Source organism: Camelus bactrianus, chromosome X (assembly GCF_048773025.1).
Source record: "Camelus bactrianus isolate YW-2024 breed Bactrian camel chromosome X, ASM4877302v1, whole genome shotgun sequence".
NCBI classification, from domain to species: Eukaryota; Metazoa; Chordata; class Mammalia; order Artiodactyla; family Camelidae; genus Camelus; species Camelus bactrianus.
In genome coordinates, this window is record NC_133575.1 from 86,590,988 (window position 1) to 86,602,346 (window position 11,359).

Consider the following 11,359-nt stretch of genomic DNA (forward strand, 5'->3'; position numbering starts at 1 on the left):
CAGCATTTGCTGCGGCGCTGGGCTCCTATTAATTTGTCTTTCTCTAAGCTTTCTCCAGCTGTTCTTCTGAGGCTGCTCCATCGCTCTGCATTAGCTAGAAAGAACGAGCGAGCAAGCCAAAGACGGAGACGGAGACAAGGACCGAAAGAAAACAACTGAGCGCTCCGAGCCTTCCGTTCGCTTCCTTGGCCGCTTGGCCTCGATCCACCATCCCCCGGACTTCTAAGACCAAGCCTGTACAGAATTAAAGTTACTATCCCTCTCTTGCCTCTCATGAAAAGTTTATGTATTTTTCCCCCGTTGACCACCTCTCGCACGTATCAAATCCCATGAAATCCTACCCTGGAAAATTTCTGCAATTGAGGCTAAGTCGGGGAATTGAGAGAGCCCAGGTGTGGAAGGAAAGGTCCTTTGGGCAGGAACCAAGTTCTCCCAGGTTTTTGTTGTTTATATGCACGCGATGGTGAGGGGGGTGCTGTAGTTTTGAAACGGAAAATGTCCTGTAGTTTCTGCTTCTGTTTTCTAACTGCTCCTCTATTCTGATAAAAGCCTATTCTTCCGATGGGAACTAAGCCAGTTCTCCCTTGCTCTTTGCTACAGAGCTCATGTAAGCGTCCCTCTGCCTGCGTGCTTGCCCTGAGCAGTCCTCATCACCACTTCCAGCTGTCCAGCCCCACCGATATTAGTGTTACTCCTGCTCAATACTAAATGCTTCCAACAAGCCAGGAATTGCAACAATACAGGGTGGAAGAACACCACCCCCTCACATTTCACTTTCCTGGTTGGGAGCCTGGTACCTAGTCTTACCTTGAGCATAGCCACGCCCTCATGCCCCAGACCTGAGCTGAGCAGCTAAGCTGTCAGGTGAAACCATTTGGCCAAAGTGGGAGGCTTCTCACTTACATTACGGTGTTAAAGAGCCAGCATTCAGGAAGAGAGGAGCTCATTGGGAATAGCAGCCAGTAATATCCCTAAGCAATTTGTCAAGTATAAAACACATTTTCAAAAAAATAACAAAACAAAAAACCAAAATACCCTCTTCCTGTCCTGTTGATTCCTTTTATCATCTTTCTATGTCCAGTTCCACCCAATTTCACTCTAACGCCCAGTGCCTTTATGTATCCAAGTTCTGTACTGCCTGCCCCATCTAAACTTACTCTCCTGTGTACCTACCATTCTTTCAGTACTCCTTCTGCTGATGACAACAGTTGGTGTTCCAGTCTGATAAAGGCTTAACTAATCTAGCTAACCTTATTCCCCTGGGTAACATCCACCTGTCACCAGAGGTTTAAGAAGTCTTTCCAGAATTGAGGATGTAAGGCACTATGGCAGATCAGTGGATTTTCTTTGGTAGTCATCAAAGAGGGCTGCTCTTTGACCTATCCTACTGCTCTGGTTTATGGTTAAATGAAGCAATTGCAAAAGAGTTGAGGAATATACGAATAAAGAGACCAAGGAGGAACAAAATGCCAAGAAAATGGGGACAGTACCACTGACCTCTCAAAAACAATTTAGTGAGACTTTATGGTCTAGAGCCTTGCTCCTCAAAGTGTTATCCATGGACCAACAGCATTGGGGCATCACCTGGGAGCTTGTTATAAATGCAGAATCCTGGGCCCCACCCCCAAAATTACAGAATCAGAATCTTTGCTTTAACAAGATCCTCAGGTGATTTCAGACATATTAACAATTGAGAAGCATTTTCAAGAAAATGTTTCAAGTCTGCCTAGCCCAAGAAAGGGCAGTTAGTGTAATGACCCAAGGAGCTAAAAACAGGATCTGGCATCACCATTGTCAGATGATAAATATCTGATAAAGAGCAAGGCCAGAATCATATCTGTTTAGACCAATTAGGCCTAATCTATTTCACGACTAGGGACTATATATCAAGTTATGGTTAGCATCCCTGCCTACACATGGCCTTTTTGCAAAACTGCCCTTAGTTACATGAAGATATAGGTGAGAGTATGGCACAGCTTAATATAATTCAATCACGAATGCTGAATAAAGAAATCAATTCCCATGTTCCACTAGGGTAGAGTCAGTATCATGTTCTTCCTAATAATATTAAGAACAGGACTTTATAAAGTTCAGCAAATTATGGGCACTCGATATATGCTCCCTAATTAATGGTGAGAAGAGGTGATAACCATTTAGTGAACCCAAAGCTCTTTAAGAAATTAACAATTGGGATAAGCAGCTTTGCAAAAAAAAAAAAACCAAAAAATTTGCTGAACCTTATATCTTCCTAAGGCAAAATTCAAAGTTACTTGTGAGGATACTAAGGTGAGACTAGAGAACAGTTATTGTCGGCTTACTTACCAGGTGCCCCATATACTTGATTTTATTTCATCCATGCTCCTAGACCTGGCTGACGGCCAAAATGATTGGTTTAGCACCTTGTTAAAGATTCCTAGAACCACGCCTCAGATCTATTAAATCCGAAACTCAAGGAGAGAACCTCCTCAGGTGGGAAGCACCTTTCTAAGCAAAACTTAAAACCCACGAAACATAAGAAAAGAGATTGATAAGTTTTACTGCATACTAATTAAATAGTTCTGCAAAGGAAAAAAAAACACCATAAGCAAAGTCAAAAGACAAACCATAAATGGAGAAAAATTGCAACAACTCAAAGAGAGAATTTTATTATATATAAAGGGCTCTGACAAATCAATTAGAAAAATAACACAACAGAAAAATAGGTAAAGGACATGACTAGATATTGCAGAGTTAAAAATGTGAATGGACATGCATACATGGAGAAATAACTGTAAACTAAACCATAGTGACAAAGAAGAAATGTTCCATAGGATGCAGCATTGATGAGCATTGAGGAAACAGACCCTCTTTTTCAGTTAGCTCAAGTGTAAACTAGCGTGACTGCTTTGGAGAATAGCCAATGTCTATTGAAACTACTGATGTGAACCGATTCACCATACACATACTCAGACATAAGATATTTCTGAGTGACTACTCAAGAAATTGGCAACAGTGGTTGTTTTTTGGAAGAGGGGGTGACTGGCAATGTGAGGTGAGATTACATTTTATAATGTATCATGGGGGGACATTGGAATTTTTCACACCCTCACTGTTAAAGAATTATCCATTTTCACCCTTTACCTTGTGACTTTGAGTGCCTCCCACTAGAGTAAAAGGAGCCTATTTCCCTCACTCCACTGTGATTGGCCACATGACTTGCTTTGACCATAGGAATATTAACAGACTTGATGCTAATGGTTTGGCTCCTCATGCTTCTGCTACCCACCAGTAGTCCTGGTACCTCCTGGTCCAAAGAGAATGATAAGATGCATGGACTAAACCTGAAACCAGCTCAGAGTGTGGGGTCAAACCCAGGGAAGCCCAAATGAGATCAGGTGAACCAAACTGACTTACAAACCAAGCTGACTTACAAACTTGTGAATAGGAAACAAATGTTTATCATTGTATGGCATTGACACATGGGTGTTTTTTAATCATAATATATTATTACAACAGTAACTGACTAATGCAATTCCCTTTTGCTTAGAAATATTTATCATGTATATGTTATTTTCCACCTAACAAGTATTTTTTAAATCACAAAAAAATTAATTACCTATCATTAGGACATGGATTGAATAAACTACAGAACATATGTATACACTTTCCACTTAGGATTTATATTAACCTTAAATTCAGTGATAAATAGAAATGTTTGCTTTCCTGCATTTTTATACCATTAATGTCACAAACCCAAGAATGCATTGGTATCATTATTACTTTATATGATTTTATGTCTTTTAAAGAAGCAGGAAAGCAAATATATACTTATATTGTTCATACTGTTAGCCTTATTTGCTATTTCTGGTACTCTTCATTTTTTCCTGTGGTTATGAGTTACCATTGGCTGCTGCCATTATTTCCTTATTCTGATATAACATTGCTTCCACCAACCCCATTTGTGCTGTTATTGTCAAATATTACATTTCTATATGTTATAAGCCCAGCACAAACATGCAATTGCTTTTTTTTATTTTCCAACATTGCATTTATTGGATAGTCTCAGCAGCCTTGAGTATGCCATGGGGCCCAGGCCAAAGTTCACAATAGTTTGCACCTGGTAAGAGGTTAATGTACGCATGCGCTAGTAGCATGAGTAAGCATTATGAACACTACGCATGTGCCACTAGCATTATAAAAAGGACAAGTGCATACACCTGAGCGCGGTGTATGCCACCCACTTGTACTGCAATAAAGTGCTGTTTTGCTCCATGTCGGCTTCTCGTGCCTTCTTCCATTTGGGCAGCTCACCTCCCTCCTCGAATCCCTCTTCATCCTCCCTCAGCTGACGCTTGGCGTAGCCGGCAGGATGAGGTGAGTGCTCCTTCTGTTCCCCCTTCCTCTGACGGGGAAGCTCGGATGGAAACAATGTGGCCCCCTACCTCTTAATGGCACCCAGTAGCAGCCTATTTGCTGGTGTGGGCTCCACCTGAGGATTGGGACACAGTGGCGCCCAGGCCAGATGAAATCCTAAAGGCTCTGGAGTTGTTGGAAAACAACGTCCCACTGCCCCACTGAGAGGCAGCTGGGAGGGTAGCCTGGATGTTTTTATCGATTTTATGTCATGCTAGCCAAGACAATAGAGAATTATAGATGCAAGTGGAGCAGTTACAGTGCAAGGAAGAAGAATGCGAGCAGAGACTCGGAAGGCAGAAAGATGCCTGCTTGGCTCCAGTTCCACCGCCTCTTCGCGAGTGGTAAGCCTGGCCCTTCCTGTTCCACTGTGTTTACGACCTGTGGTGCAGCAGCGGTGGAACTGGAGGAATCAGTGGCCCAGAGGGGAGCTTCCGCGGGACCACAGCGAGCGACTCAACAAGCCATCTACATGTCTTATACGTCGATGGAATTGTGGGACTTGGCAAAGCAGTGTAAGCAGCGTATGGGTGAGTCAGTCCCTGCATGGCTATTATGCCTTTGGGATGATGGGGCTGACCAGACTGAGCTATCTCTGAAGGAGATGGGCCAGCTGGCCAGTATAACAACCGTCCCTTTTTTGCGGGAACGGCTGCAAAACATTCCCCAGTCTAATGCTAATGCTGGCAGCCATACATTGATAAACTGGTTAATGGCTGCTGCACGCACTATGTGGGACAGTGCCGGAGATTTCCCCAAACATGTGAGTAAATGGACCACGTATTTGGAATTAGCGCAAGGTGTCTGAGAAATGGGCATGCGCCAAATGATGTTTGCTTTGCAATTCCACAGTTCAGATGATGAACTCCTTACAGCTCAGATGAAGGGTTTGATTTTGGCTAACGGCCCAGCGAGAACGTTTGGGACCATGGTGGCACTACTAGCACTGTATGTAGGCCACCCCATACATGAGGTAACTGAGGCTCTGGCTTGTCTAGGGTATGTAGAGGTGTGCCGAAAGGGGATACGTGCCGCCAAGACTCAAGGTGAGTCCACGACCTCCTCCTGGCAGCGACTCAGAAAGGAAAGCTCACGCAAGGGAGAAGAAAGAGGAATGCCCTGATTTCGGGAGGGCCTCAGAAAGTAAATCGCCGACAGATATGGTGCGACTTACTGGCAGCCGGCTTGGACCATATAAAATTAGACAGCCAACCATTGGAGGTCCTGATGGCTCTATGGAAGAAATTACTGCCTGAGCAACAATATACTCTGTTGCTGACCTCCCAACAGGCCCGAGAAGGTGGCCCTTGCTGATTTCCTCCCGGACTAGGGGGAAGGCCGAGGTGTCCGGGACGTGGGGAACCCAGGTGACCAGAGGCCGCATATTGAACTATCCACTGGACCCCTACAAATAAACAGTGGGTATTGGCATTAGTAGATACAGGAGCCGAAATTACATTATTGTATGGAAATCTGGATTGCTTTTGGGGACCACAGGTTGATATAGAGGGATACGGAAGCAAGCAAATGCACATTAAATGAGTGACTCTGACTTTGGGTGTTGGCCGCTTGCCCCCTGCTGCATATGAAGTACATATATCCCCAGTAGCTGAGTATATCCTGGGAATAGACATTTTGCAAGGATTGGAAATACAGATGACTCAAGGGGAATTTCGCCTGAGACTTCACATGGTGAAAACAGTTATATGGGGGCACCCCCATCATGCACCTCTTGATTCTGCCACAGGCCACTCAAGTGGTGAACGTCAGGCAATTTCGGTTGCCCAGAGGCCACGATGAGATAGGATGGACTAGTCTGAAACTTGAGGAAGCCAGTATAATTCAGGCAACGCATAGCCCATATAACTCTCTAGTGTGGCCAGTGCGGAAGCCAGACGGCTCCCAGAGGATGACAGTGGACTACTGACAGCTGAACAAAGTCACCCCCCCATGCACACGGCTGTGCCAAATATAACAGACTTGATGGACCGGTTGTCCCATGAACTGGGTACTTGTCACTATGTGGCCAATGCATTCTTCTCAATAGACAGCCCCTGAGAGCCAGGAACTATTTACATTTACCTGGGAAGGTAGACAATGGAAGTTTGTTGTGTTGCCGCAGAGATATCTGCACAGCCCCACACTGTGCCATGGCCTGGTGGCCCAGGACCTGGCTACATGGAGCAAACCAGATACCGTTCGTTTGTTTCATTATATAGATAACTTAATGCTAACCTCTGATTCTCTTTCAGATTTGGAAACCAGTGCCAGAGCGCTGTGAGAAGCCCTGGAGAGCTGGGGGTGGGCCGTGAACAAGGACAAAGTGCAAGGACTTGGATATTCTGTCAAATTCTTGGGTGTTGTCTGGTCGGGTAAGACAAAAGTGCTGCCTGAAGTGGTAATAGACAAGATCCAGGCATATTCCTGCCCTGAAACAGTTAAACAGTTACAGACTGACTTAGGTCTTCTGGGATACTGGCGGGTGTTTATTCCTCATTTGGCCCAAATAGCTAAACCCCTGTATAAATTGATTAAGAAGGGAGAAGTCTGGGATTGGACAGATGAAGCCAAACGTGCATTTGTAGAAACTAAGAGGGCGGTGGCCCAAGCGCAAGCACTGCGCACTATAGATCCAGACCTCCCTTTCTGGTTAACAGTCCATGTGGATGATGATAGATATTGTTCAGGCTTATGGCAAAAACATGGGCAATGGAAGGTGCCCATAGGGTTCTGGTCTCAGTTGTGGAAAGGAGCTGAATATCGGTAATCTTTAATTGAGAAACAACTGTTAGCAACATACGCATCCTTGATAGCTACTGAACCCCTGACGGGGAGGCAAGAGGTCCAGGTACAGACCACATACCCCATTGCAGGGTGGATACATATGTGGGCAAAGCAACCATGATCAGTAACTGCACAGACCCCAACTTTGACTAAATGGGGTGCTTATTTAGAACAGAGGGCCCAATACACCGCTAGCCTCTTGGCTGCAGAGTTGCAGCAGGTGTTAGGGCCTGTGAGATTTGTTGCACCTGCCATACAGACGCTCCCACATCAAGGGGTGGACCCCGCACCTAGTCCCTTTCGCAAAGCGAAAGGGCCACCCCTGGGAGCTGCTTGGTATACAGATGGATCTTGTAAGGGCAGTCCGCCCACTTGGGTTGCAGTAGCACTGCACCCTGCCACTGAAGCCTTCTGATATGAGACAGCAGAAGGCCAATCCAACCAATGGGCTGAATTACGGGCAGTATGGCTGGTGTTGATGAATGAACCCAGCCCATTGCAGATTTGCACGGATAGTTGGGCTGTATATCGAGGCCTCACATTGTGGACACCCCAATGGGCCCTGCAAGACTGGACGATTGGGCACCGACCCCTATGGGGACAGTGTATGTGGAAACAGTTGTGGGATAAAGGCCAAGAAGGTCACTATACTATTTACCATGTACCGGGGCACCGCCCAGCCTTGGCACTGGGCAATGATGCTGCTGATGCGCTAGTCCAACTTCGTCCTGCACAGGCCATGTTTCCAGGACCCAATGTAGGCCCCTGGCTCCATAAGAAACTTGGCCATGTAGGCTCGTACACAATGAGGCATGTAGGTGACTGGTGGGGCCTGCACTTGAGTCAAATTGAAGCCAAGAATGCTGTGCGGCAATACCCATAGTGTGCTAAGCACCATCTGCACTGGTGGCGATGGCCCCAACAGACGGGGAAGATTGTACGGGGGATCCAGCCATTGCAGATACGGCAAATAGATTACATAGGCCCATTTGCCCCTAGTACAGGCTTGCGGTACCTGCTAACAGCTGTAGACACCGCTACTGGCCTAGGTTTTGCTTACCATGTGCCCCGAGCTACGCAGGACTCTACTATCACAGCATTGGAATTTTTATGAGCCTTTTACTAGACTCCCTTAGAAATACAAAGTGATAGAGGGACCCCTATTACTGCCCAACAGACCCAGGAATGGGCCAAGGAGAATGATTATTAAATGGACATTGCATGTGCCTTACCGCCTCCAAGCAGCAGGAATGATTGAGTGATACAATGGCCTACTAAAAGATAAACTGAGGGCTCTCAAACCACAGGGATGAGGCTGGAACATTGCTCTGCCACAGGCGATACGTCTTTTAAATAAGCAACCTTGATGTACAGGTATGAGCCCACTAGAGGAGTTACTGCAAGGGACCATTCAGAGACTCAGAGTTGGGCCCATGAAGGATGCCTCCGATATATCAGTAGTAGGGCATGCGTTAATATTACATGCACCCAGGGTTTTGAACTTGGGACAACACGATATATGGGCATGGAAGGACCAGATCCAAACTGAAGGCCCCTGGCTAGCCCTTTTAGAACCATGGGGTGACGGGCTAAAGAAAGCCCTGCAGGTAACCCCACAAGCAGGGGAATGGCCTTTTGGTGTATGGGTCACCCTAGGAGAAATGCGGGTGTCCCTACTTAAAGGAGCAGAAGCCCTGCGACTCTGGGCAACTCCACTGATAGCCTCTGAAGCACTTCCAGAGTGTAACCAACCAAGTGTGGGCGGATTGGTGTGGTACCACTGCCCAGGGCGAACAGCCCTTCCTGGTGCTGTACTTTTGCAGGACGAAAGAGGCGCCTGCATTCTCCTGGGAGAGACTTGCCAATTGTGGTGTCCACCTTTGCTTTATCCTTCTGCCCAGGGTAACAACAAATACCGTATTCTCCTGGGCGCACACATTTGCACGAGTCCACGACATCTCTCATTGTTGGGTCTGTACTGAACTTCCCATAGACACAGGAGATGGACTACCATGGCACCTCCACCCCGCATCCAAAACTAATTGGAGCACATTGACTTTATGGAACGCCAACAGGACAACAGGATCGCCCTGGGACTTGAGGCGGCGGACTATCGAAGATATGCTCCGTTGTGAGCAGGGCAATGCCCCTCCCCTAAGTGGAAGGACAGTATGGAATGGGTGGGGGTGGATGAATAGTGTCTATGTAAAATTAACAAGTCTAAGTCCCTTCTGTATCGAGCAGTGGTTTGAACGCGAGGCCCCAAACCGCACAGTGGGGTGGCTCCCCAAAGGGCTGTGTGCCAACATCACTCACAATGTAAATGCCTCCACTTGGTGGGATGGACGGCGTTTGATTGGCACAAAACCCACTGATTTCCTGCCGCCAGGAAATATCTGTGGGTATGTGGCACCCACGGATGGTCATATCTCCCAGCTAAATGGACAGGGCGCTGTACTTGGGGTAAAGCTTACTTGCCGGGGCACATCCGGCCCACTGTAACAGAGTGCCCCGCTAACTGGGATCTGCTGCACACCCGGTGGCACCATAGAAAACATGCAGCTTGGTGGTTTTATCCCATGGCCCTGTTCCTGCCTGGGGCCGGGACCGTCAGTGTAGAGTTGCAGGTAGAAGCTTTAGCTCAGCACATATCAGCTGCATTGAATGTTACAAGGAAAGCCATACAGGAATTATTAGATGAGACCACCCAAATGCGAAAGGTGGTTTTACAAAACAGGATGGTGTTAGACATTCCCATTACAAGCCCAGACGGCACACGCGCTATGTTACATATTGAATGCTGTATCTATATACCAGATCACCAGAAGGGAGTCGCTGAGGCATTTCAAGAAATAGATCAAGAGCTAAATCACATAGACCATGTAACTCAAGACCCTGTTAAGGAATGGTGGTCATCCTTAAGCTCCTCCTGGAGATGGGGCCTAACTGTCCTGGCCATTGTAGCTGCCTGTTTAGTGTTAGGATGTTGTTCTCTGTATTGTTGTTGTGGTCTTTGGGCACAGTGTTCTGCTTTATGGTCCAGTGTCCCCACGACCTAGGGGGTGGAGTGTCGGCAGCCTTAAGTGAGTAGGCCGTGGGGCCCAGGCCGAAGTTCACAATAGTTTGCACCTGGTAAGAGGTAAATGTACGCATGCGCCAGTAGTGTGAGTTGTCATTATGAACAATACACATGCGCCACTAGCATTATAAAAAGAACAAGTGTGTACACCTGAGTGTGGCACATACCACCCACTTGTACTGCAATAAAGTGCTGTTTTGCTCCATGTCGACTTCTCATGCCTTCTTCCAGTTGGGCAGCTCACCTCCTCGATTTCCTCTTCAGCCTCCCTCAGCTGACAGACTGATAGACATTTTTGGAAAGGGTTAGTTAATTACACTGACCTCCCATTGTCTTTTCCAAAGGGAGTTGAATTTAGTGGCCTAAGCATTTTATCTATCAAATGACTAGCATTTTTTTCAAGTTTTGAATTTTTTTCCCACATCATAGTATTTATTCATTTTTGTATATATATTTTTATTGAAGTGTAGTCAGTTTATAATGTGTCAATTTCTGGTGTACAGCATATATTCATTTTCATATTTTCACCATAAGTTACTACAAGATACTGAATACAGTTCCCTGTTACACGATATGAACTTGTTTATCTATTTTATATATGTTAGTATCTGTGCAATTGCTTTTTCAATCTGAAGAGAATAAAGGAAAAGAAATATTCCCTCATATTGTCTTTTATAATTGTATAATTGCCTTTACTGGTGGTGGGGTTTTTTTTCCATGTGGATTGAAATTACTTTGGGGGGGGTCACTGGCTTTCATACATAAGAACCTCATTTAGTATTTCTTATAAGATTGGTTTTTTGCAACAAATTCTATCATTTCATCTGAGAATGTTTGTATTTTGCCTTAATTTTTGAAATCTTTTGCTAGATGTGGATTCTTAATTCATAGTGGGTTTTTTGTTTTTTTGGTTTTTTGTTTGCTTTCAGCACTTTGAGTATGTCATTCCACTGCTTTCTGGCCTCCATTGTTTCCAAGAGAAATAATCATTTTCTCTTGTTGGGGTTCCTTTGTATGTGAGGAGTCGCTTTTTTCTTTCTGCTTTTAAGATTTTTCTCTTTGTCTTTGCCTTTCAGCACCTTTACTACGATGTGTCTGCATGTG